The 26,264-nt window shown below is 42.4% G+C and overlaps 1 protein-coding gene, 1 non-coding gene and 1 pseudogene across 2 annotated transcripts in view; 1 reads left to right on the top strand and 2 right to left on the bottom strand.

Moving 5' to 3' along the window:
• Positions 1 to 26,264, bottom strand: part of LOC107076200 (antigen WC1.1-like) — a 455,354-nt gene that overhangs the window by 414,732 nt on the left and 14,358 nt on the right. The window lies entirely within an intron of this gene.
• LOC138219031 (5S ribosomal RNA) lies at positions 8,648 to 8,756 on the bottom strand (annotated as a pseudogene).
• On the top strand, positions 19,567 to 19,638 carry trnaa-ugc (transfer RNA alanine (anticodon UGC)). Its single transcript has one exon. It is a non-coding gene; the product is annotated as a tRNA-Ala (tRNA).

The following is a 26,264-nucleotide window of genomic DNA, read 5'->3' as shown; positions in this document are numbered from 1 at the left end:
GTCAATCAATAATAATACAGTATGTGATGTCCTGTCTCCCCCTGAGGAACAGAGAGTAAGCCTCTCTCTCAATAATAATAATACAGTGTGGGATCTCCTGTCCCAGCCTGAGGAACAAACAGTGAGCCTGTCTCAAAATAATAATAATACAGTGTGGGATCTCCTGTCCCAGCCTGGGGAACAGTGTGCCAGCCTCTCAATAATATTAATAATAATAATACAATGTGATCTACTGTCCCAGCCTGAGGAACAGACAGTGAGCCTGTCTCAATAATAATACAGTGTGTGACCATCTGTCCCAGACCGAGGAAAAGACAGTGAGTCTGTCTCTAAATAATAATAATACAGTGTGGGATCTCCTGTCCCAGCCTGGGGAACAGTGTGCCAGACTCTCAATAATAATAATACAGTGTGACCTACTGTCCCAGCCTGAGGAACAGACAGTGAGTTTGTCTCTCAATAATAATACAGTGTTATCTCCTGTCCCAGCCTGGGGAACAGACAGTGAGCCTGTCTCTCAATAATAATAATACAGTGTGTAATCTCCTGACCCAGCCTGGGGAACATACAGTGAGCCTGTCTCTCTATAATAATAATACAGTATGTGATGTCCTGTCTCAGCTTGAGGAACAGAGAGTAAGCCTGTCTCTCAATAATAATAATACAGTGTGGGATCCTCTGTCCCAGCCTGAGGAACAGACAGTGAGCCTGTCTCTCAATAATAATACAGTGTGTGATCTCCTGTCCCAGCCTGAGGAACAGTGAGCCTGTCAATCAATAATAATACAGTATGTGATCTCATGTCCCAGCCTGGGGAACAGTGAGCCAGACTCTCAATAATATTAATAAAAATAATAATACAGTGTGATTTACTGTCCCAGCCTGAGATACAGACAGTGAGCCTGTCTCTAAATAATAATATAGTGTGTGACCACCTTCTGTGGTCTGTTTCAAATCCGCCCACGATGAGACACCGAGGAGAAATGAAGAGCCCCAGTCGCGCTAGAAAATCACCCGGGAAAGAGACTTTCAATGTAGGAAAAAAAAGTCGTTAGTAACAGACATAATATGTTTGTTTTGTTTTTTTAATCGCTGCGATGTGTGACTAAGCTCATACGACTAAGAGTTGCCCCCTTTGTCTAGATCTGGTAACCTGCTCGTCGCTGGTGGGCCAGATCGTGTCCCCCGTCACTACACTGGGGCATTAAGACCCACACAGACCGCAGGGTGAGTGCCCCCTGCTGGCCCCACTGAGAGGTCGTATCCCACCTCCTCCGCTCTCTGAGAAAAGCAATATCTTCAGGCCCTGACATCCCACCCCTGCCACTCTCTGCGTAAATAAGTATCGTCAGGCCCTGACATCCCACCCCTGCCACTCCCTGCGTAAAGAAGTGTCGTATGGCTCTGACATCACACCCCCACCACTCTCTGCGGAAAGCACTGTCGTATAGCCCTGACACCCAACCCTCCACTCTCTGCATTAAGCACTGTCGTATAGCCCTGACACCCACCCCTCCACTCTTTGAATAAAGCAGTGTCGTCAGGCCCTGACATCCCACCCCTGCCACTGTCTACGTAAAGTAGTATCGTCAGGGCCTGACATCCCACTCCCACCACTCTCTGTGTAAAGTAGTGTCATATGGCCCTGACACCAATCCCTCCACTCTCTGCATAAAGCAGTGTTTTATGGCCCTGAAACCCTCCCCTCCACTCTCTACATAAAGCAGTGTTGTCAAGCCCTGACATCCCTCCCCCGCCACTCTCTGTGTAAAGCACTGTCGTATGGCCCTGACATCACTCCCCCACCACTCTCTGTGTAAAGCACTGCTGTATGGCCCTGACATCACACCCCCACCACTCTCTGCGGAAAGCACTGTCATATAGCCCTGACACACACCCCTCCATTTTTTGCATAAAGCAGTGTCGTCAGGCCCTGCCACTCTCTGCGTAAAGAAGTGTTGTATGGCCCTGACATCACACCCCCACCACTCTCTGCCGAAAGCACTGTCGTATAGCCCTAACATCCCACCCCTCCACTCTCTGCATAAAGCAGTGTCGTCAAGCCCTGACATCCCACCCCCACCACTCTCTGTGTAAAGCAGTGTCCTATGGCCCTGACATCACACCCCCACCACTCTCTGCGGAAAGCACTGTCGTATAGCCTTGACACCCACCTCTCCACTCTCTGTGTAAAGCAGTGTCATCTAGCCCTGACATCCCACCCCCTCCACTCTCTGAATAAAGAAGTGTCGTATGGCCCTGACACCCACCCCTCCATTCTCTGCATAAAGCAGTGTCGTCAGGCCCTGACATCCCACCCCTCCACTCTCTGCGTAATGCGGTATCGTCAGGCCTTGACATCCAACCCCCGCCACTCTCTGCGTAAAGCAGACATGTTACAGACATTTACAACAAAGACATATTATAAAATATTGACATATACTGTAGGCGGCTGGAGCATTATTGGGAGACAGACTCACTGTTCCTCAGGCTGTGACAGGAGATCACATACTGGGCTGCCAGATCAACTGAGTTCCCTCCTCCCTCTCCCAGTAGGATTGGGACCCGTTGTGATTCTGGCAGGTGTGGGAACTCTGGGATTAGATTTCTGAATTTCGGGAAGAATGTTTCTCTAATCCCAGAGTATCTGTCACAGTGCAGTAGGAAGTGCACCTCTGTCTCTATTTCTCCCCGCTGGCAGTGGGAGCACAGCCTGTCCTCTCTGGGCAGCCAGGTCTGCCTGTGTCGCCCAGTTTCTATGGCCAAGTTCTGGTCATTGAGCCTGTACTTCGTCAGGGTCTGTTTCTGTTTGTTATTTTTTATTTTGGTCAAATATTCAGCTAGTGTGTATTGTCTGTTTAAGGTTCTGTAGCATTCCAGTTTATGTTGTGTTTGTGTGTGTGTGTCCCAATGTGTGAGATATTGCTGTTTGATCTGTGCTGTGATGTGGTTGAGTCTGGGTTGTGGTGCTCTAGTAGTGCTGTCCTGAGGCTGGTTAGTGTCGGTGTCACTCACTGCGAGTGTGATCTCAGCAGAGTCTCTGTACTCTTGGGACACTTGACTCACCTGTCTCTCTCTTTCTCTCCCTGTGCTGTCCCTCTCCTGCCCCCTCTCTCCCTCCTCGGACTCCATCTGGAGGAGGTCCAATCACCACCTCCTGTGAGACAGAAGAAAAAGAAGGTGGGTAATGCTCTGATCCTCTCTTTACTCCTGTCCAGTGTCCAGTCAGTGTGTCTGTATGAACCCCTCTCTCTCTCAGTGTAGTGTTCATGTACTGGAGTGTCCAGTCAGTGTGTGTGTATGAACCCCTCTCTCTCTCAGTGCAGTGTTCATGTCCTGGAGTGTCCAGTCCAACTCTTAACATGACTCTCCTGTCTCTGCTTCAGAAGCGCTGGTGCGTCTTTTTAAACTCCCTGAGCTGCGTGTCGGTGGAGACAGATGATCAGGACGAGCCGATGGAGGCGGCGGAGACCGTGGGTCAGGAGAGGAAGAGCGAGGGAGAGGAGGAGCAGGCTGCCGGGAAGGACAAGAAGAGGAAGAGGAGGTGCAGGTGAGCAGACAGGGGGGCGCCGCCCGGTCTTGTCTGTGATTCAAGGAGGAGTCTCCTCTTGCTGTTTGATGTCATGGTGACGTCTGTGTCTGTGTCCCTCACACCTGCAATAACAATATTCTTTCCAGGTTCCTTTCCTGGTTCTGTGCCTGCTAAGATCTGGACTGGACTGGACTGGACTGAATTGGACTGGACCGGAGCTGAGGGACACCAGACGACTGGACTGCAGCCTAGGGACACCAGACTGGACTGGACCGGAGCTGAGAGACACCAGACTGGACCGAAGCTGAGGGACCCCAGTCTGTGCTGGACCGAAGCTGAGGGACCCCAGACTGGACCGAAGCTGAGGGACCCCAGTCTGTGCTGGACCGAAGCTGAGGGACCCCAGACTGTGCTGGCCGATGCTGAGGGGCCCCAGACTGGACTGAAGCTGAGGGGCCCCAGACTGGTCTGGACTGAAGCTGAGGGGCCCCAGACTGGACTGATGACCTTTTATTAAGCATCAATAAACATTTTAAAAAAAAATCTGTTTAGCTTTTGGTTTTTTCCCTCCCCCCCCCCTAAGGTAGCTGCTGGGAGAGGTGTGAGTAGGGCCAGCAGGGGGCGCTCTCACCCTGCAGTCTGTGTGGGTCCTGATGCCCCAGTATAGTGATGGGGGACACTGGACTGTAAACAGGCGCCGTCCTTCGGATGAGACGTAAAACCGGGGTCCTGACTCTCTGTGCTCGTTAACAATCCCGGGGTGTTTCTGGAGAAGAGTAGGGGTGTTATCCCAGTGTCTTGGCCTGATTCCCCCCCTGGTCTTGACCCATCATGGCCTCCGTATCACCCCCCTCTCTGAACTGGCTCCATCCCTCTGCTCTCCTCCCCACTGAGAGCTGCTGTGTGCTGAGCGGACTGGAGCATCATCCAGGTAGGGGCTGCACACTGGGGGGGCTGGAGGGGATCCCCCTGACCTGGGAGGAGCTCTGAGTGGAGAGTCCAGACTCATTAATTATTATTATTATTCGTGCTGCACTGGGCTTCAGTCCTGGCAGTGAGAGGGGGACTCTGTGATCAGTACAGATACTTATGACTGTCTAATAATACACGATACAAATGGAAAACAGGGTAGCGCTGTAGTCCCTTTGAAACGTTTTGAACTGCCAGAAGAAGTTTTCACAACCCGGACTCGTGAAGGTACAGGTCTTCTCCCTTCGTCCGGAGTAAGGTGAGAGGTCACCCCCTTGGGGCGCAGTATCCCCGATGCACCCCCCCACCACCACCCAAAACGACACACACTTCTGTGACGATTGGGAGACCCAGGTTCGACCAGCCCCTGCGGTGGAGGAAACGACCCGCTGGAGAGAACACGCAGACTCCACACAGAAGGGTCACCTCGGCATTTATTCCAACAGCAAAACAACACCAGAGAGAAACGGTCTCCGAAAGATAAGCGCACACCGGGAAAAACACGACGGGGTCATTACAAATGGGAATAGGAGTTCTTTTTTTCTTTTCCGGACGTTGTATCGTGTCCTGGTGATTTCTCCCGTTTCGAACGGAGTTTAATGTCGCGTTTCTACTTTATTAGAGAGAGGCACTGAACTTTGGGGAACGTGACATCCACCCAGTATTACTAGTAGGTTGATAAATATAAATGTTCTTTTTCCCCCCGTATGATACCTCGCGAAATATAACGATGGCCAACTCCTTAAGTCGAAATTTAAACCCTTCTCACGCTACAAGACAGTCCGTCAACATCGCCGCGGCCCGAAGCGCGACCTTCGGTATGATGTTGGCCGAAGGGGGTGGGGTAAGTACGTCAAAGCCGGGGGAAGCCCCTATCAAGTGAGAGGGGTGCGGCGGGCGACGAGCCCCCGGGGGCGAAGAGAAGTTGATTTGCGTGGGGTGTGGAAACACTACACGACCGGGCAAGCGAGCCGTTTTTTTTTTTTGTTTTGTTTTTTCCAGAACATCAGAACAACCGCAGAGATTACCATCGATCCACCTCCGGACGTTTCCTTTTTTGTCCTCTTTGGCCCCCAAAATAAAAAAAAAAACTGGGATCCATCGTGGCGTTGCCAAATTAAAACGTCAACCACTTTTCGGGCTTTCGTGCTGTCCATGATGAAACCGTCATGGTTGTGTAAGCATACGTTACGTCACAGACAGGCGGCGCTCAGACGTGAGGAGTGTCGTTACGTTTTTGAAATGGCACGTCAGACAAGATCTCTGACAAGATCTCCGAAAAACCCAAACCTGTAAGATTCAATTTCAATTCAGTTTTTTTATATAGCGCCTTTCACAACAAGAATGCCCCAAGGCCCCGAACAAAGGAGTTGTTCCACACCCCCGCCACCCTCTGTGTACAGTAGAGCCCCCTGTACTGACTGGAGGAGCTCACCCAGCTGTGTCTGGAGAGAAGCCGGGGTATCGGCTTCAACCACAGGGCTGGGCGGCTTGTTCCTCACCCCCACCCCCTTCTGTGTACAGAAGAGCCTCCTGTCCTGACTCCAGTAGGAAATGTCACCTGGAGGCAACACACCGGCTTCTTTTAACAGATCACCTCGGGAATCGGGAACAACGGAGCTGTGTGCGGCCGTCTGTACAGAGGGGTTCAGCGCGGGGGGGCTCCGGGCTCGGGTCTGGACCCGGGGGGCTGTCTGTGTGGAGTCTGCATGTTCTCCCTGTGTTCTCCGGGTCCAAAGACAGGCTTTTGGGCTAATTGGCTTCTGGGAAAACTGGCCCTGGTGTGTGTGTGTCCTGTGATGGAGTGCTGTCCTGTCCAGGGTGTGTGAGTGAGTGTGTGTTTGTCATGTGATGGACTGGTTCCTGTCCAGGGTGTGGCTTCTGGGAAAACTGGCCCTGGTGTGTGTGTGTCCTGTGATGGAGTGCTGTCCTGTCCAGGGTGTGTGAGTGAGTGTGTGTTTGTCATGTGATGGACTGGTTCCTGTCCTGGGTGTGAGTGAGTGTGTGTGTCTGAGTGTCCTGTGAGGGACTGGTGTCCTATCCAGGTTGTGTGTGTGTGTCCTGTGAAGGACTGGTGTCCTGTTCAGGGTGTGTGTGAGTGTGTGTGTGTCCTGTGAGTGACTGGTGTCCTGTCCAGGGTGTGTGAGTGTGTGTGTGTCCTGTGATGGACTGGTGTCCTATCTAGGGTGTGTGTATGTCCTGTGATGGACTGGTGTCCTGTCCAGGGTGTGTGAGTGAGTGTGTGTGTGTCCTGTGATGGACTGGTGTCCTGTCCAGGGTGTGTGAGTGTGTGTGTCTGTGTGTCCTGTGATGGACAGATGGTACCAAGCCTGGACACCCATGAGACACTGGCTTCCTCAGAAGACTCTCACGGAGGGCACACTGTCCCTAACCCGGGTCCAGAAGAAACTACAGTGATCTATAATTCCTGCGCCTCGGAAGGGTTTATGACGTCTATGTCCGGCGCCCGCGCCCGTGGACCGGCGGTTTGGCGTCGCGCTCCGCAGCTCGAGCTTCGGTGCGAGGCAGGGCGGGAGGGAGTCGATGTGGCCTCGGCGCCATCTTTGCTGGTGAGTCAATTGTGACCGTTGCGGTACAATAAACCATCAATAAACCTTTTCCCATCCCGTCCAGTATTTCTATCGCGGCCCACGTCCCTTACAATCGACAAACTATAAAAAAAAAACAGTAGCCCTTTGCAACATTACACGCCATTTTTTTTATTTTAAACGTCCGCAAGTGAATTTTATTTGAGGTCCCTCAGAATTGTGACAGAAATGTCAGTGAACCACAATAAAAAACGAAACTTTTTTTTAAAGGCGGTTAATGGATTTTCTGAGTAACCGTGTAGCAACTAACGTAAGGAAAAAAAGTTGTCTTTCCCTACGAAGACGTTTTGGTACAGGACTTTCTTTAAATATCAGTTGTGCATAGCGTTTTACAAAAAGTTGATGATGATCTTGGAGATAATTGCAAAGGAAAATTGAGATAACTACCAAAACATTACGTGTGAAACGACAGGACAGAACTTTGAACCCACAAAGAAACAAAGGTATGAAATATTGCCTCGTCATGGGGGGTTGATAATTGTAGTAAGTGTTCCTAATTTTCGTAAAGAAATGTATATTATGGGAGACACACGTGAGATTTAGTGTATATACGTTTCATATTGTGCATATATACGGGGTTAAAAAGTGGAATGAGTATGATTATAAACTCGTGTGTCCTATAATCAGATAATTTTTGAACAAGCTTTGATTAGACAGGTGAAAAACAACATCAGATCCTTTTTTTTAATATATTCACACGTCTGAATATCAGCTTCTCCCCTCTGGCCAACATTTCAGGGCTCCCAGGTGTAGATCTCAAATTGAAATATTAATTTGTTACCCAGTTAAACAGTTAATAGAAGTGAGTGACCAGGGTAAATAAAGGTGGGTCAGTGTAAACTCTTTATTCTGGACCAGACTTCATCATGTGTGATATGTCATGACTTCTTATATTAAGTTTTATCTTTATATTTAGTTCTACATGTGTAATAGATGCGATGTGTGTCCATAAAAAGGTTTCTCCAGGGGAAAATCAAGTTCGTTTTAAAACCGTGTTTCCTTTTTAGGGTACGTTTGCATTCCAAGTGTGGGGTTTATGCCTTTTTATCATATTTTGGATGTGAATCCGTGGTATTTTTGCTGAGACAAGTTGCCTTTCTTATACGCGGAGGGATCTGCTCGTGAGATGTCCGCTTGGTCCATTTCTGAGCTCAGTATAAGGTGTAGAAAGCATGACTGTCATCATAACCCGCTTCTCACCCAGGTGTGGAATAATGTTGTGACTATTGCTTCAGCAATAACATGCTGATTGCATGTTTCTAGATGGGTATAACAGAGATCTCAACTACTGAGGGGCCTTATTAATAAAGTCTCCACAGCCGAAGCGCTGTGTCTCTTTTCAGCTGGCGATAAACCTTTCCTTGATCCTTTGCGGACTTGTAAAACTGTTCATGATCAGAATAAAAAACGCTCACGCTAATACACAAGCACCCGTGTCTCGCCAAAGCTGACAAATAAACAGACGGACAAGCCGCACTGCACGTGTGAACAGGGGAATGAGCGAGCGAGCGGGGATAGGGCGCCTCCTGCGCTTAAAAGCTTACAGCACCTGGTATTCCCAGGCAGTCTCCCATCCAAGTACTAACCAGGCCCATCCCTGTTTAGCTTCCGAGATCAGGCGTGCTCAAGGGGGTGTGGCCGTAAGCGAGAGCAAGGCTCGCTGGCACCCTTCTTATTGAGAGGACAGCTCCGTCACCTCTTTTACGACGCTGCTTTTTTTCCCTTGCGTTTTTCTCTTCTTCCCACGTTCTCTCTCTTCACTGCCTTCGTCCCCGCTCTATTTCACTTCAGCCTTTCACTCTTGCTTCCTTCCAATGAGGACGGAGCTGCGGGAGAAAGGGCGCTATAGAGGATCGCTGTGGAGAGCTGCTGCTGTGCTTTGACATCTGAGCTCTGTGGAAAACGATCTCAATACAATTCTGAAAAACGCGACTCTCCGAACGCCAGCCGAACAAGTCTTTAAGTGGAAATCTAATAAGTAAATTGATTCTTAAAATGTAGAGAGCTTTGCAAAGAAATATATTGGGGCTTTTAGATAATATATTTCAAGGATGTAATTGCTGTGCTACAGTACGTGCAGAATTTTAGAAAACAGTGCGTCAACAACGTACACTGTTTAGGTTACGTTAGAAGACAATGTACCAAAACAATATATGCTGTCTGGGTCGTTAGAATTAGCTGAAAGTAACTGATAAGCTTTGAATAACATATCTAGTGCTTCTTCTTTCGCTTTTTGATGTAATCTGTTTTCTCTTAGGGAAAGTGGAAGTTTTAGAATGGAGAAAGCGCTGAGCTTTTTTACAGCGCAACGTCTTATGAAAACCCTGTACTGCTTGTAACAAATTGAGTCTCTGGTTGCTCCCAATATTGAAATAAAGACCTTACTCAGGTGAGAACTCTCTCTTGTGGCTTCCTTGATAGTTATATTTCCATGACACCGGTTTTAATGTCTGTAGATTGTATCTTATTTTTATTTTTTGTTTTGTTTCATGTTCATATTATGTGTTTTCACCCAGTTGACTCCAGTTAATAACAGTTCACCCAGTTAATAGCCACTTTTTATGCGCGAAAAACGGGTGATCTTTCTATCTCGTGATCAGCTTAGTATCTTTCTGTAAGTTTTTTTCTTCTTAATTAAACGTTTAAAATACATGAATTTCATAAAGACAACACACGTTTCGAACAGAAAAAAATCATATTCTGTTCTCTTCCTGGTATGTATAACAGATCAGCAGGTCTTATTTTCCCAATTGCTTTTTTCCACTGTATTTATCATAATGGCTAGCCAATGTCCTCTCTTAGCTAGGTAATGTTACTTGTGGATGTGCTTCTGCGTTGCGTAGAAGCACATGTATCCATAGAAAGTGTATTATACTACTATTTGAGCTACAGTACATAAAAATAATTATATCGTTATTAATTTCTTTAGGTACGTGATTCCATATTATATTCCCTATTAATCAAATTCTAAAAGTATGCTTTTGTTTACTCCGATAACGAGCACATTCACAGAAAATGTGAATATCTTATGACTTTTCACAAAGTATATAAAGTTAAGATGGTCAGAAGGAGCATGTAAAAACGTTTCCGAAACGTGGTAAAATCTTACTACATGTAAGACTTTGATGCTTAAAATGTTTAGGAAGAAAGTGGAATACTGGTGTGTATTTTTTCTTTAAACTACCAATACCAGCCATATACAGTTTACACTATATGTTTATGTTCCTAAATTAATATAGTTTATGGTGGTGTATCGTGGTTGTAGAGGTTTGATGGGTTTACTGAGACAATTATTAATTGTAGCAGTAATCACGAGGTTGTTCGTTGTGGCTTTTAGAAAATCAATCGTCAGAACAACTAACAACGCACACACACGGGTTCAATACACGAGATACATTTATTAACATAAATTGTGCACCAAACATATACTAGTCTGCCTGGATATGAGCGGCAGACCTTACTGTGAGGGTTATCAATATACAAGGTATATAATCTCGAAGAGATGCAAACACAAAGATACACAGCAGAGAATATATGTCAATATATATCGTTCGGTTACCAAATCGCTAATCAGTGTTATTACCCACTGTTACTCTAAACTCGGAAGTAAATACATTACTCATGAATTAAATTGATAACAACTTTTTTTGAGGTACAACTGAATTCTCGAGACAGAATGTAGAACATGGGGTTTACTTATCCACTGTGTATGGATTTGGAATCTCCCGGCACGAACACCAAACCAGCTGACAAGCTCTGTTGCAGCCTCTGTTCCAGCAGTTGTCCAATGGGCGTTGTCCCGGCGTCCTCTGGCTACCAGTCTGAATCCATCAAGAAGACAGGAATTCTAATATTGCCGTCTTGTGTACAAAATATTTGTTCAGCTCTAACGTCTGTGTGCGTTGACAAGGCATCTCAAAAGGAGGTATTAAATAAGAAAATGATCCTTTCTGTTACCATTCCTGTGGTTGGAGCGTTGTTTCACCCTTTTACGTTCTACAATATTTACAGACAAGGTTTTATCACTGGAGTTGTACAGAACAAGTGTGCATCAGTCCATGAAAATCATCAGTACTGCTGTTTTTCTATGCATAGTTTAATCAAGAGCACTTAAAAGATGCAAAAGATGGATTGTGGTCTGTGAGCACCTGCACATCTTCGGAAGTTCTCTATGTCGGGGGTGTAGCTTAGTGGTAGAGTGCTTGTCTTACATGTATGAGGTCCCAGGTTCAATCCCTAGCATCTTCAAGTGCTTTATGTTACTGTGCTCACATCGCAGTCTTCTGTCAAGTGAGAACTCTTTGCTCGTGTTCATAGAGAGCCAGGTTTACACAATTAAACTCGAAGTGCTACAGTGTTCTCTGCAGTTTTAGATGTACCTCCAAAGCATTTAGTTCTGTTAACTACCAAAGAATGTGAACTAATTTAAAGTCACATTCAGGAAATCCAGAGAACGTCTTCACACTTGTCGTGGCTGTTGCAGAAAAACCTCACCCGGGATTTCCTGAGAGATCATTCACCGAGCGAGTCCTCCCTCTGGATTCCGCACTGAGCTGAAAGCTGCGCGAATTCCTCACTGCGTGTCCTGTACTGTGTAGCACAGTGAGAAGAATGCCTTGAGTTCTTTTCCGTATGTGAAGGAAAATGCAAAAGAGCATGAAAAGTATTGATGGAATAAAATATCCATGGTACAACTCGAGAAAGAACTGACGGACAAAACAATGCCATTTGATGATTACAAGAGAAACACAACCGTCCGAATATGGGCTTGGATCCTGAACGCTTGTGTTAAAAGACAAAGCAAAGGATATAACCTGTAAATGTCTTCATGTCTTACAGTTTATGAAATAACACAATTTCTTACTTTCTTTATAATTTCTTACTATTGATAGATGCTTTTTTTAATTTTAACAGAATCACAATTACAGAAATTTGGGGTTAAACTGTTATTCACATATTCTAACGAAGAGAAACGTTAGTGTCTTCCGGTGTGTGAGCCCATTTCTCAAATAAGAAAAAAATAAGTTATATAAATTGAATTATTCTATTTTGTAGGCTTGCATAGTCTTATTCATATTTCAGTTAAACCTTTTCTTCTGTAGTAATTTCATTTGATATTGTATTAGTCCTGATTTACAATTTTTGGACATGGTTCATCTTAAATCATTTGTATTTAGTTTCAGTTTTGGAAAATCGTGCCCAGAAGCTACTAAAACTGGTAATGTTTGCATAATGTGTAATGCAATAGTAGCATTTTGGGTGGGAAAACAAAAGGTATTTCTTGGTATTAATCCTAACACTTCATAAGCGGTGTTCGAGGATTTCTCGCTTCAGATAAAGCTGTCACTACATCATAGATTTTTACTCAATCAATATCAGCAGTGTTATCGCTACCGAACGCTAAATATAGATCCTGGCAATACTAAGGAAGCAATCAATTTATACATTTTGATCATTGATATTGAGGAATAATATTATACAAATTGTGGTTTTCTGTTAATTGCCAATTTTATTGTAATTACATCTTCGTTTACAGATGTCTTGCATGTATCACAAGGTATAATAGTCGCCGTGTGTCCTCAGCTAAAATGTTTTAAAAAGTACAACAAAAGTACAATATGCTTAACAACATTTATGGTTATATCTATATTAAAATGAAGGTAAATATACCAAGATATTAAAAAAACAATTGTACAGTCCTAATCTCATAATGCTTGTGAAGTTTTCCAATAAATCTGAACTGTAATTTTGAAATATTATTGCTGAGAATGGAAAGAGAATACAAAGATCAAAATCAACGAGTGAAAATACGAAAGTAGTTCATTAAACTGAGTTTCTTCCCTGAAATGATTTGATTTGCTTGCAAAGTACTGAGCAGCTTTGAAAGGATCGCGGGAATCAAATATACAGATGGGTTCAGAGTGTGCTTTCCAACTTTTGTTTAACATTTGTCTTTGATAGGGCAGAGTCGTCTTCACAATCTGGGTTACATAAACAGGAGTGACATCAGTACAAAACAGCTTTCCTTCTTGGGGAACAACAGTTGTGTTCCATATTTCTAACTATTTTGGTTTCTGTGGTTATAGCTGTGACCTTGTGGCGCAAATGTAGCATGCCTGACTCCACATCAGAAGGCTGTGTGTTCAAATTATGTCGAGGTCTGCTTTTAGTTTTTCAGGTTCTGCTCGTCCTGAACACGGAATTCACACCATGTAGTTGAGTTCTATCTGTACACCACATAGATAATCTAAACAAAATAGAGCCCTACTGGACATACAGTTAGGATCTCACTCAGCGAATACCCTTGAACACAAGAGAGAAGGCACAGTTCACATCTGCGAAACATCACATCTGTCTTTAGAGACAGCTACATCAGAGAATGGAATCCCGGAAGTTTCAAATAACTTCTTTTAATACAGGTTCAAGCAAACCTGAAAGTTAGGGAGTTTCTGGACACTTTTGTTTTATTAAAAAGTGTCTGAAGCCTGAAAATGTAATTTGAAAAAAAAACGCTATTGGACATTAGCAGGTACTTTTTGTAACGATTTGCTATTTCATGCTGGAAAACAGAGGAAACAGACCCAATGTTTGCTTTCAGGTGCGGTTCATTACATAATAGACATCTATTACTGAGGAGCTTGAATAAAATTTACACAAGCAAGGTAGAAGTCGAACCTACAATCTTATGATCTAAAATCAGATGTGTTATTTATTAAACTGCTGGTATTTCACATAACCTGAATTCCCCCATAGTGTGCTCAGCGTCGCTACTAGTAATATAACGCCCTGTCTAAAATTTCAAAGTGAGAAACGTGTTTTCTGATTTTTTATGAGTTTTAAAATATAATCTCTTTAAATCAGACAAAGGGTTTATGTTTCGCACTGAAATTCCAATTGATTGAGAATTCAAAGAAAGACTGTTTTCTTCCACAACACCGTATATTTATCACATCCACCAGACTCTTCAACTTCTCCAGACCTTGCTGGGTGAGCATTTGCTCCTATAAATCAGGTCACGTATCATGTTAAATCACTTCTTCTCAACACAACATTTCCCGGTCCACGTTTTCTCTATGAAAAAAAGACATTTTTCCCTTGCACGATTTCTCATTTTTTATCAAAGCGGACAGAAATAAAAAAGAAGAAGAAATAGTGTTGCAAAAGAACTCTGTTGCCCTTGGGAGATGTCAAACGCATTGGACATGAAAAATGCCAGATAAAAGCCAATTCTCTTAGTTTCTCGTTGTCGGGGCTGCTACTGTATGTAAAAGAGGCCATTTGCTCTGAGAGCAGGTTCAGCGCTTTCTGAATGCAGATGTCTCAGAGCGATGTGTCCAAGTGGCTGTAAAAGGGGTTGGATGTCATGTCACCGTAGCTTAGTTGTGTCACGACCACCAGGCAGTCAAGACCAAAGCGTAAGCGAGCTAATCAGACCCAGCAGCGGGTGATTATTAACAAACGCCGCCGCACGAGTTAAACCACCTGCGCACACTCATTGCGGTGCGCACTGCTATTTAAACCATCTTCACCTGCTTCCCACTGCTCGGTATTGAGTCTACTCCTTGAGAGCTCTACCTGGCGTTTTTCCCCGTACCTCGTTTATTCTGGATTTTGGATTCCCCTTCTGCCTTTTCGACTTTGCACCTCGCCTCTCGACTCGGACTGTCTGCTACCGGTGAACTTCCTGGATTACGACTTGCCTTTCGCCTTTTGACTACGACCTTGCCTCTCGTTCTGGTTTGTTCGCCTGCCTCATCTATCACCCGTGCCTGCGTCTGCACAGGATCCGTGTATCTTCTCACCAGGGATTCCTAACAAGTTGGTTAAAGTCCCTCTTTATTAAACAAAAGAACTGCGGTTTGAATCCCAGCTGTGTATTTCTTCCTATCTTGTAGTACAGAACGTACCATTTTGGGCACTCACAAAGGGCTTGATTTCGTTAAATGCATGTGTTCATTTCCTTTCTGGAAAACTTGTTTTTGATTAAATTCACACCGCTTGCGAAACATGAAATTCAGTTCTTGGTTATCAGTGCAGAAGAAATATTACCGGCCGGCAAAAAGAACGGTAAGAGATTTTTTTTTTGGGGGGGATTCGAGAAAATTCTCCACCAGTCAGTGTCTGTGGCCCGATCGGTTAGTGCATTTGGTTGTTATCCAAAAGGTTGGTGGTTCAAGTCCAACCAGGGATGGGTTTCTTTTGTGATGTAAACATTGTTTTCGCATAGGTCGATTGGATTTTTGAGCTAAACCATAGCTATTTTAATATTTGTAGAAAATGCGACTGTTCAACACGTGTCAAAAATGTCCAATAATGCCCAACATCGCAACTCCCCAGAAAACCATATTCACCCAAGAAAAATGATCGTTGAATCGTCATTTATACTCCCGTCACATCCTCTACTGAAATATTTTAAAAATACAATGCAGATTTGTTTGAGAACTTGACAAGCATTGTTTTGGTAGCACTGTGCAGTTGGATTTTAATATTTTGACATATTTACCTTAATTTTAAACTGTAAACACTGTACAATCTATTGTAATTGTGTTGTAATATTAAAATGTTAGCTGAGGATGCAAAGGGGTGAAAGGGAAAGGCCAGAGGGTACAGTAACAACAAGGTTAGGATTGGTGGAGGTGTTGATGGTTTTTCTCTGTAGAGGATGATTGAGTTTTTTATCCTTCTCTGAAGTGAGAAACTGGAAGAGTTGGGAGTTGAGAGATCTGATGAGGTTAGTTATAAAAGGAAGTTGATGTGGAGCTGTTAGCTGTAAGAATTCCTTAATGTCTTTGATGTTGTCATCAAAGAAAAACTGCAGTCAGCAAAGCTAAAAAGAAATGTATCTTTGCATACTGCCCTGTCTTTCTAACACCTGAAGAAGGCTCCACGGCCAACACGTTGTTTCCTTTCTTCTCTTTTCAGCATGGAATAACCTTTTACTTGTTCCTTTGCAGCCTACGCATGCTGACGCAGCTACTCACCTGATATTTAACATTCCTATAATCACAAATATGAATGTCCACTGTGGGTATTTTTTCCATGGTTATTTATTCTGTCATTGAAGCATATTTTATGTCATATCGAAGTGTCATAATCACTGAAATTTTATTTAGAAAGTAAGAAAATGATAAATCACTATGAATTGCATTTAGCCTGTACTGATCTAGATTTTCTATATACTTTAACATGCCATGTTCACAATGTCACAACTGAAATGCAACAGTGAAGTGTTGTAATGTACATAGTGTCGGAACATTGAGATGTTTTGGTAATGAGGAAGGAGGGACATGCCATGTTCACAGGGTCATATTTAAAAACGGCACAGTAAAATTTCCTAAAGTTCAGAATTTTGATAGTCTGTTCAATTGTCTCTCACACCTCAATGTCAGACTTTTTAGATATTTTTATAACCAGGGGGTAGGTTTATAGCAAGAAGCAGAAAGTGCCATCACCTGTTGCTCATCCTCGGTTAACCATATATTCTCATATGCCATGTTCTAAATGTCCCATTTATATTAGAATTTCTTGTAAAATGCAAGATTTTAAGACTTTTTATGATCAGAAGGTAAGGTCGTGGTAAATATGCAGAAAGTGCCTGTGAACTTATGTTTTGCCTTTGTCTTATTTACTTATTGTGTTTGTGTTATTGTGAGTTTTGAAAATTGGTTTACAATTTTCTGAAATGTGTTTCACACAAAAATTCTATTTAGATATTCACTACTTACATATTCCCCTTTGCTGAGGATAAATACAGTAATCCATCCCGATTAGTACTTTTAAAAATTACTGTAAAGAGCCATCTACAGGTGAAAGGCGGCATAACATCACAGCAGCAGCATTTAAGGCAGAAGAAGCTGGCGAATAAGAAGCCAGATTCAGCTTCGTTAATGCAATACCATTGGGTGAGGTGGAAAAATATTTCTTGCTCTGAATCCTAACATTTGTATAGGAGGTGTTCTAGTACTTCTTGCCTCAGATAAAACTACCAATACACTTATTTCTACTCCATCAATAGCAGCAGTGTTATCGGTACTGAGTCCTAAATGTACTGTATATCTAGATATATCTATGCTCTCGCAGTCTCCTTCCTCACCGCTCCTGCTCGCTTGACACTCAGTCTCTATGCCTGGGCTCGTTGAATCTCTGTCCAAGTCTTTTGGATCTTAATGACTATATGACCAAAAAATAATTTCAGGTTTACAAATTTGACACCTACTCAATTCAGAGTGCACATGTTTCTTGTTACAGAGGGGAAAAAATGCACATGAAATTTCTCATGCTCACCTATAAGGCTCTGCATGGCTTGGCACCTCATTACCTGTCTGAACTATTATCGCCCTACTCCCCACCTCGCAACCTTCTCTCTTCTAATTTTGCTCTCCTAACTGTTCCCCAAGCCCATCTACATTCTGTGGGTGACAGGGCCTTCTCCTGTTATGCCCCAAGCCCTGGAACTCTCTCCCCAAGGATATCACAGAGTCACCTTCTCTAAACTACTTCAAATCCAGACTCAAAACCCTCTTCTTTAGAAAAGCCTTTACTGAACTGGTTCCATTCTTCACCCCTCTGCTTTTCTTAGTACCACCATCCACGGTCTCCTCTATATATTGTAATTGTGTTTTATCTTGTGTATTTTTATTTATTGTTGTCATTCTGTAAAGAGCTTTGAGAAGCCACCTTTTAAGGCTCTATCCGCATGTACCCCATGTATTAAGAAGACCCCCATATTAAAAAAAATCATAAAAAAGAAAGAACACTTTCACAACCCAACACAAGGTTGTATAAGGTGAGGGGGGCTGTCTGGTGTGTAAAACACTTGGTTGTAGCATTGTGAATGTTGTGCTTCAAATGCTATTGAGTCATGAAGAGGACCTCCCTATCCCAGTGTATTGCATGTCTAAATGGTGCCGTATTGGAAAAAATCATAAAAAAACTGAAAGAGGTTTCACAACCCAAAGCAAGGCTGGGAAAGGTCAGAGGACCTGCTTAGTGTGTAAAACACTTACTTGCAGCATTGTGGGTGCTGTGGTTTAAATGCTATTGGCTTGTGAACAGCATCCCCCTATCCTAGTGCACAGTGCCACATTCAATAAAACCATGAGAAAAAGAGATTCACAACCCAAAGCTCTCCCAGTCTTCTGTGTAAACAATCATGGACATCATGATTTGAACATCATGGGTGCTGTTTTTAAAAAGCTGTTGAGTTAAGAATAGGAATTTTCATGCAGAATGAAAACAGGAAATAAAGGGTTTCAGAAATAAAACAAAGCTTTATTCCCGTGCTGACAGTCTGGGTAATTGGAAACTGCTGATCTGCTTCCTATGGTCATATATGGGTTTTTCGCATGAAACTCTATTGAGCAGTATTTCTGCGTTGTGAACGTATGTATGTATACAGCGGTCCCCCAGTGTTCCAGATGGTGCGTAATTGCGCATCAATCAAAACCCCGACTGTCAGAAAAGGATAATTAGCTCACTGATATGTTTATGGAGGGGTTGTGAAAATTTTCAAAGTCGTGGTCTTTAAAATGCATTTGGTTTGAAGGCGTTCTGTGTTATATGATATGTGATATGGCACAAGAATATTCGTGTGTGGAATAAAAAGACAAACTGAAGGCTGTGAGAACATTCACAATGTACTTTATACACAAAACAATTGTATATACAAAGCAATTGTTTCATAAAAACGCTACAGGCATGCCAAAATCGTTTTCGAACTTCAAGCTAACTTTACCCCGGTCAAAGTGATGAAGACACAGACATTTAATGAAAACGAATTTGATTCACTTAAGGCTCTGCTCTTTTGTTGTGATGTCATTTTAATTAATGTTAGCTGTGATTAGGTGTCGTTTTTGTCTCTTTTAACTTAAGAGTTAAAGAGTTTAAGAGTCTGCTCCTTTCTTCCTGGTATAGAAACAACATGTTCCATGTTTACAACCACCACTATAAATTATTTGTTCAGCTCTAACACCTGTCTGCGTTGACAAGGCATCTCAAAATGACATATTAAATAAGAACACGATCCTTCTGGTTACCATTCCTGTGGTTGGAGCGTTGTTTCGCCCTTTTTCGTTCTTCTACAATATTTACAGACAGGGCTTTATCACTGGAGTTGTACAGAAGAAGTGTGCATCGGTCCATGAAAATCATCAGTACTGCTGTTGTTCTATGCATAGTTTAACCGAGAGCACTTAAAAGATGCAAAAAGCTTTCAAAGAAAACAGAATTAAAAGACAGCAGAGTAAGGAGGTAAAAAAGCACTTCCCCGTCGAGGAATTAACCACTGTCGCCCGTGTGACTGGATATAAAAATAACTGATTCGTTTTTGCCCAGTCTCTGGAAGCTTCAATGCGATTATTTTTCCTTCCTTATTTCTTCATTCCCATGAATTTACTCTGTAGTAGAGGAAACACGAAAGTGGGAAATTGCAGGCATTCTCCCTGAGCACACACCAGTGGGGATGTAGCTCAGTGGTAGAGCGCATGCTTTGCATGTATGAGGTCCCGGGTTCAATCCCTGGCATCTCCATGTGCTTTACATTATTGTGCTCACATCGCAATCTTCTGTTGAGTGAGAACTCTTTGTCGGTGTTCATAGAGAGCCAGGTTTACACAATTAAGTTCAGTCACACACAAAGTGCTACAGTGTTGCTCTGCTGTTTTAAATGTACCTCCAAAGCATTTAGTTCTGTTAACTACCAAATGATTTGAACTAATTTAACGTCATATTCAGGAAATCCAGAGAACGTCTCCACACTTGTCGTGGCTGTTGAAGAAATCACCTGTTAAATCTCACCCGGGATTTCTTGAGAAATCATTCAGCGAGTGAGTCCTCCCTCTGGACTCCGCACTAAACTGAAAGCTGCGCGAATTCCTCACTGCGTGTCCTGTACTGTTACAGGTGCTGTCGTGTAGATGTGGAGCACAGCCATAAGGACACTTTGAACTTTTTCCATATGTGAAGGAAAAGGCAAAAGAGCATGAATAGTATTAATCGTTTAAAATATCCATGGTACAACTCGAGAAAGTACTGAAGGACTAAACAACAACTTTTGATGATTACAAGAGATTCAAGAAACACAACCATCCACACACGGGGTTGGATCCTGAACGCTTAAGTTAAGACAAAGCGAAGGATACGAACTGTAAACTCTCTTCACGTCTTACCGTTTGTGAAATAAAACAATTTCTTACTTTCTTAATAATTTCTTACTGCTGATAGACGATTTATTGCATTTTAACAAAATCACAATTACAAACATTTTGGGTTAAACTGTTATTCACACACTCTAACGAAGATAAACGTTAGTGTCTTCCGGTGTGTGAGCCCATTTCTAATAAGAATAAAAAATAAGTTATATAAATTGAATTGTTCTACTTTTTATACTTACATAGTCTTATTAATATTTCAGTTAAATATTTTCTTCTGTAGTAATACAAGTCTCGATTTACAATTTTTGGACATTGTGCATCTTAAATAATTTTATTAGTTTCGGTTTTGGAAAATCGCGCCTAGAAGCTACCAAAACTGGTAATGTTCACAAGATGTGTAATGCAATAGCAGCCTTCTGGGTGGAAAACAAAAAGTATTTCTTGGTATGAATCCTAGCTCATTTATAGGCGGCATTCTAGGACTTCTCGCTTCAGAAATCCTGTCAACGCATCGTACGTTTCTACTCCACTCGTACGTTTCTACTCCATCAATATCAGCAGTGTTATCACTACCAAACGCTAAGAATAGATCCTGGCAATCCTTCGTGAGATCTTCGTTGGAAAATTGTTTATTTTATTTAAAACAAATATTTTCAATACCATCCAAAAAGTCAAAAGTTTCAATTGCATGCAACTGATGAGATCTCTTTTCGATGAAAGTTATAAGTACATCCAAAACACGTTTCTTGTGGATCCAGAAGAGGATCATTATGAGGCTCAAAACATGCCTGTCTCTTCTTTTTTTGAGGACGAATTGATTATTGAGGTGTAATCATTGGTTCAAAACCCAAATCATCTGGTATCGCTGTTGTTTCTTTGATAGTTTCTTCAAATCCTTCAATTGATCTTCCATATCGAGGGATAATATCATACAAGTTGTGGTTTTCTTTTAATCACCAATTTTATTAAAATGTCACCTTCTTTTACAGATGTCTTGCATGTTTCACAAGATATAACAGTCCTTGCATCTTCAGGTAAAATGTTTTAAAAAGTACAACAAAAGTACAATATACTGAACAGCATTTATGCTTACATGTATATTAAAATGAAGGTACATATACCAAGATATTAAAATACAATTGTACAGATTTGTGAAGTTTTCCACCAAATCTGCAGTGTAATTTTGAAGTATTATAGCTGAGAATGCAAGGTGAGTATGAAGATCAAATTCAATGAGTGAAAATGATTTTCTTGGAAGTTGCCGATGTTGGTCATTATTGATCATTCCAGGTGATATTGACTTAGGTACTCAAATGTTTACTTGTTGTAGCTTGAAATGTGCAAAACACTCACATTTCTTTCAAATATGAAGATGTTTTACTGTATCTAGTGCTCTGTACTGGTCAATCTGGGTGCTATAAAATACCTATGGTTTGAGGTGCAGTATAAAGTGAATATTGGGGTGTCTCTAGTGCTGTGGGATGCTGCGTTTTAAATTGAGCAGCTCCTGAAGGCAGGACAAGGAGTCTTAGATAGATAGATGCAATTTCTTCTCATTGGATCAAGAAAGTATCTATCTATCTTAACCTTTTGATTTGAAGGGAATGTAAATAACAGCCAGGTTGTCTCTTTGGTTGTGTTGTATCTGGTTCTGTCGACAGTGCCTTTTGTTCCTTGTGTGGATTAAATCATACTTATGAATTGATCACAAACATTTAGGCATTCTCTCCTTCTGGGGTTGATTTTATCATTGTGAGTGGCCAAAGGTTCCTTATATATTTAATTAAAAGTCTTTAATTGTACAAAATTAAGAAATTACAAATGAATGACAAATGGTTTTAAAAAGTTTATTTTTAAAAAGGAAACGTTAAGAAAATGTCTATACATTTCTGCACATCAGAAATCTTACATTCAGAATTCTATATCAATTAATAGTTTTATTTCAGAAACATATCATATTGTACAAGAAAAAAAGACTGAATGGAATAGGGAACTTTAAGGTCTCCCTGTTTTAAAACACAAACTGCAGGTCCTGTAGACAAAGTCAATGAGGACAGTGACTCACTTGTCAGAGCTCTCAGGTGACAGACAGTGTCAGTGTGGAAGCAGTGGAGTGAAGTGGACTCAGGTCACAGACAGTCTCAGTGCTCAGAACTGTTGTAAGACTGTGTGACTCTGTTGGTGAAGCTCTTCTGTGTCTAGACCTGCTGGAGGAGGTTCTCCCAGACAGCTCTGTCAGTCTCACAGCGCCCATCCTCTCCCTGAGACTCGTCCCCAACATCATCGTAGTCAGTCCTAGCAGGGGCAGGGGCTCCTTCTTCAGAGGGCAGTGTGGGCAGGACCCTGTCCACTCCAGGGCCAGGCTGGAGGACACCTGACAGAGAGACAGACTCATGATTTGTCAAATGAGCCAGTTATTGAAATAATATTGTTACATATTAGGATTATGAAAATTGTGAATAACAAAAATGACTGAGTAGATAAATTAAAAAATAAATTAATCATAACCCCCTACTTTTAAAGATTTTGCCAAGAATATACCCAAGCATTTGGTATAGTTAAAGGCACATAAGAGATTTGTTAATTAAATATTTGTTATTAACAACACTACACACACGAAATTACACACAACATAAATATACAGCACACAATTACAAATTTGCTAACAAGGTGTTTTAGACACCTACATCCTAACCACCCAGAAAATCCTCAAACTGCTACCAAGTATTCAGCTTTTACAGAACACCTTTATGAAAGAAAGAGAAACCAAACCTTCTAAACCTAAGATATTACAACCTACAGTTAAATCTCTCTTTGTGAACCCAATTGTTACAAAATGAATGGGAGCCTATCTCCCTGTTCTAAAGATGCTCCCACTAGCCAGGAGAGGCACTCTTTAACTAAGGGATTCTCTAAATAAGAAATAAAAGTTTCTAAAAACAACAGAAAGGCAAGCTCTCTTTATGAGGGTCAAAGACTAAACTCCAGTCTGGTCTTTCCAGTTGATCTGGACAAGTAGTAGAAGCAAGAAGTAGCTCTCGCCTTCTATCATTCCTGGACAGTTGATTGACAATCATTTACCCAGAACTTTATGGTTGCTTTGATCTCTGAATCTCACACCTCAGCATCTCAGCAAACATCGCCTTGCTTTGCAGCCACTAGCCATGTACTGTAATTGGAATTGGAATTGATGACATTACCCAGGTGTACCTAGATTTTTTAAAACACTTACATAGTCACAATAGTGTAGTGAATGGGGATTTTAATTTTCTGTAACAATAAGAAATTATAGCAGTATATTTTGAGAGTACTTGTAGACTTTTAGAAACTAATCAAACATAATTATCTATGAGCCCACACCTGAAGAAGGCTCCACGGCCGAAACGTTGTGTTCTCTTTCTTCTTTTTTTCAGCATGGAATAAACCTATTACTTGTTCCTTTGCAGCCTACGCATGCTGACGCAGCTACCCACCTGAATAATTATCTATAGTCTCACACATGTATTCTAACCAGACAATATACAATTTATTGATATAATCATAATTTGCATAACAAACAATAAGCATAATAGAACATACTGTATCTGAGAAGTACTCTGCTTTGATATCAATGGCTATTAGTGGACTAACAGTTATAGTATACAGAATAGATGTAACAATATTGTACTCAAAAAGCGTTTAATAGGTTTTTTAAATTGAATTGTATCTTTTTGGAAGAATTGATGATTCAGTGTAGAATTCACTTATACTTATGAAGTATCAATGCTCTAAAACCACAGTGAGGAAGACCTAGTAATTTCTGAGCCTAGTAATTCTCTCTGCAGTCAGAGAACAGAATTCCTGGTCTTCGGGAATCTAAAGCTTTGTTCTGCCCAGACCTCATTCACTCATCATTAATCAGCTGCTGATCAATTTAAATCAATTTAAATCTGATTGGCTAGGTGTGTCAGTAGGTGGGTTTCAGTGACACTGTGATCTTTGTGATCTAACTTTGTACAATTCAGGTCACTCAGTCTTTATTGGCTGTTATTGATCCTTGTAGGACATGATAGAGTGAAGCTACCGCTACTTCAAAATGCCTGATTCCCCCCTGTCTTGGATGACAGTGCAACAGAGATGGATTACTTGAGGTTATCTTTCCCATCCCTGAACTACCTAACCCACACTGAGCCCCCTGGCTGTAGCCCCTTTTACCTGAAGTGGGGTCTTCCTCACTGCTGAACACATCACTGTACCCAGAGGTTGTCTCATCAGAGAGGAGTTTCCCTGTGAACAGAAGAGCAGGTCAGTAATGGCTCTGTCATTCTGACACAGACTGACCTGTCAGAGACCTTTTCTCTTCCAGGTAGTGTTTATTTGCAGATATGAAATTAGGTTGAGACTAATTTCTAATGACAAAGGCTACTGTGGGCTGGTACTGGGGGTACTCCTTAGTCTTTTTTATAATAACTCACCTGACACAGTGTCTGGACTCTGGGGCACAGTGATGGCATCATCATAGTACTCAGGGGCCTCTTCTTTCACAGAGGACATCAGCTTTCCTAAAGCACACAGAGCACAGCTTCACTGTCACACATCAGCACACTGAGTTATCTAGAGCGCAGGACTGCTGGAGCTCATCAGAACACACTGATTAACTGAACATCACACAGGATCTAAAACTCCAGGCTCTAAGTACAGGAGATCAGGGGGAACCTGATTTCCAGTCCTATTCACAACTGTAATAAATGTAAAACAATTCCTAGATTTTCAAATAAGATGTTGAAGGAAAACAAGGCAGAGAAAGTTTGGCTGTATTTGGACAGTGAGGGTGGTGATGTGAACCCTATGAGATACTGAAGAGGAGCCGGACACTGGCAGCAGTGACCCAGAGTGAGTGTGCAGGGCTGAGATCACAGGGAGAGAGTCAGATTCATGTAACTGGTGCAGAGTAGTACAGACTCCGTATTCAGAGGCTGAGATCCAAGAAAGTAGAGAGATTCAGACTCTGTGGGATTGGTGCAGAGTTTCCCCATGTGATTGGACTGAAATAACCCACCTGACAAGGCATCTGGACTCTGAGGTACAGTTACAGTATCATCATAGTACTCTGGGATCTCTTCTTTCAGAGGAGTTATCGAGTCTCCTGAACCACACAGAGAGACAGAGAATTTACACTTCAGGACTCAGACTTACTTTGACCATAGAGCTGCAAAGTAATTGGAAAGTGTGATTTTAAATGTTTTATGGTGTATAGTTAAGCCAAAACTCTAGGGTCGCTGATTTATCTGATCTGAAAGGCAGCATGCTGTTCCGCAGTCTCCTTTTCTATCAAAACCAATGAGAGCAGCACCCTGTTTACCACCCCAGTATTGACCAGGTCTAGTTTTGCTCAGCATCTATGATTTGCTGAGATAATGCTAGTGTGAGGCAACACTGAAAAACAGACTTTATAAAGTATCAAACACGTGTGGTTATATTTATATAATTCAGGATTTTCTACATAAGTTCTCTAAATGTCAGCGTGGTTTGAGGTGAGAGTGAGTACTGAACTGAAGACCTCCTCACTCCCACACTGAGCCCCCTGACTCAACCTCCCCTCACCTGGTACTGGGTCTCCCTCACTGTCCTCCACATCATCATATCCAGAGGGCAGCTCATCAGAGAGGAATCTCCCTGTGAACAGGAGGACAGATCAGTATTACCTGCAGTCAGACAGCAGCCTCACTGTCCTCTACTGGAAGAGAAGCCAGTGTGTGAGTTTGTGTTTATAAGGCAGATCCAGAATCGTGCTGTGTTGATTTTCTTCACTTAGTTTGACACCAGTTGAGAAAAAACCCTACAGGTTTAAAACTAAAAAATACCCTTTTTGTCAGAAACCAGTTGAGTGAGATTTTCTACAAGTGTAAGTCCTCAGATTTTCCTTAGAGGGTGGAGACTAATCACACCTGAAGACTGTCTCCACTCACCTCTCCTGGGGGCGCTGTAGGTTCCCTCTCTGGCAAGTTTGTACTCTATTTCCTC

The sequence above is a fragment of the Lepisosteus oculatus genome, chromosome 14, assembly GCF_040954835.1.
Source record: "Lepisosteus oculatus isolate fLepOcu1 chromosome 14, fLepOcu1.hap2, whole genome shotgun sequence".
In the NCBI taxonomy this organism is placed as follows: Eukaryota; Metazoa; Chordata; class Actinopteri; order Semionotiformes; family Lepisosteidae; genus Lepisosteus; species Lepisosteus oculatus.
The sequence above is the reverse complement of the archived record's forward strand: the minus strand, read 5'-3'. Positions and strand labels throughout refer to the sequence as shown.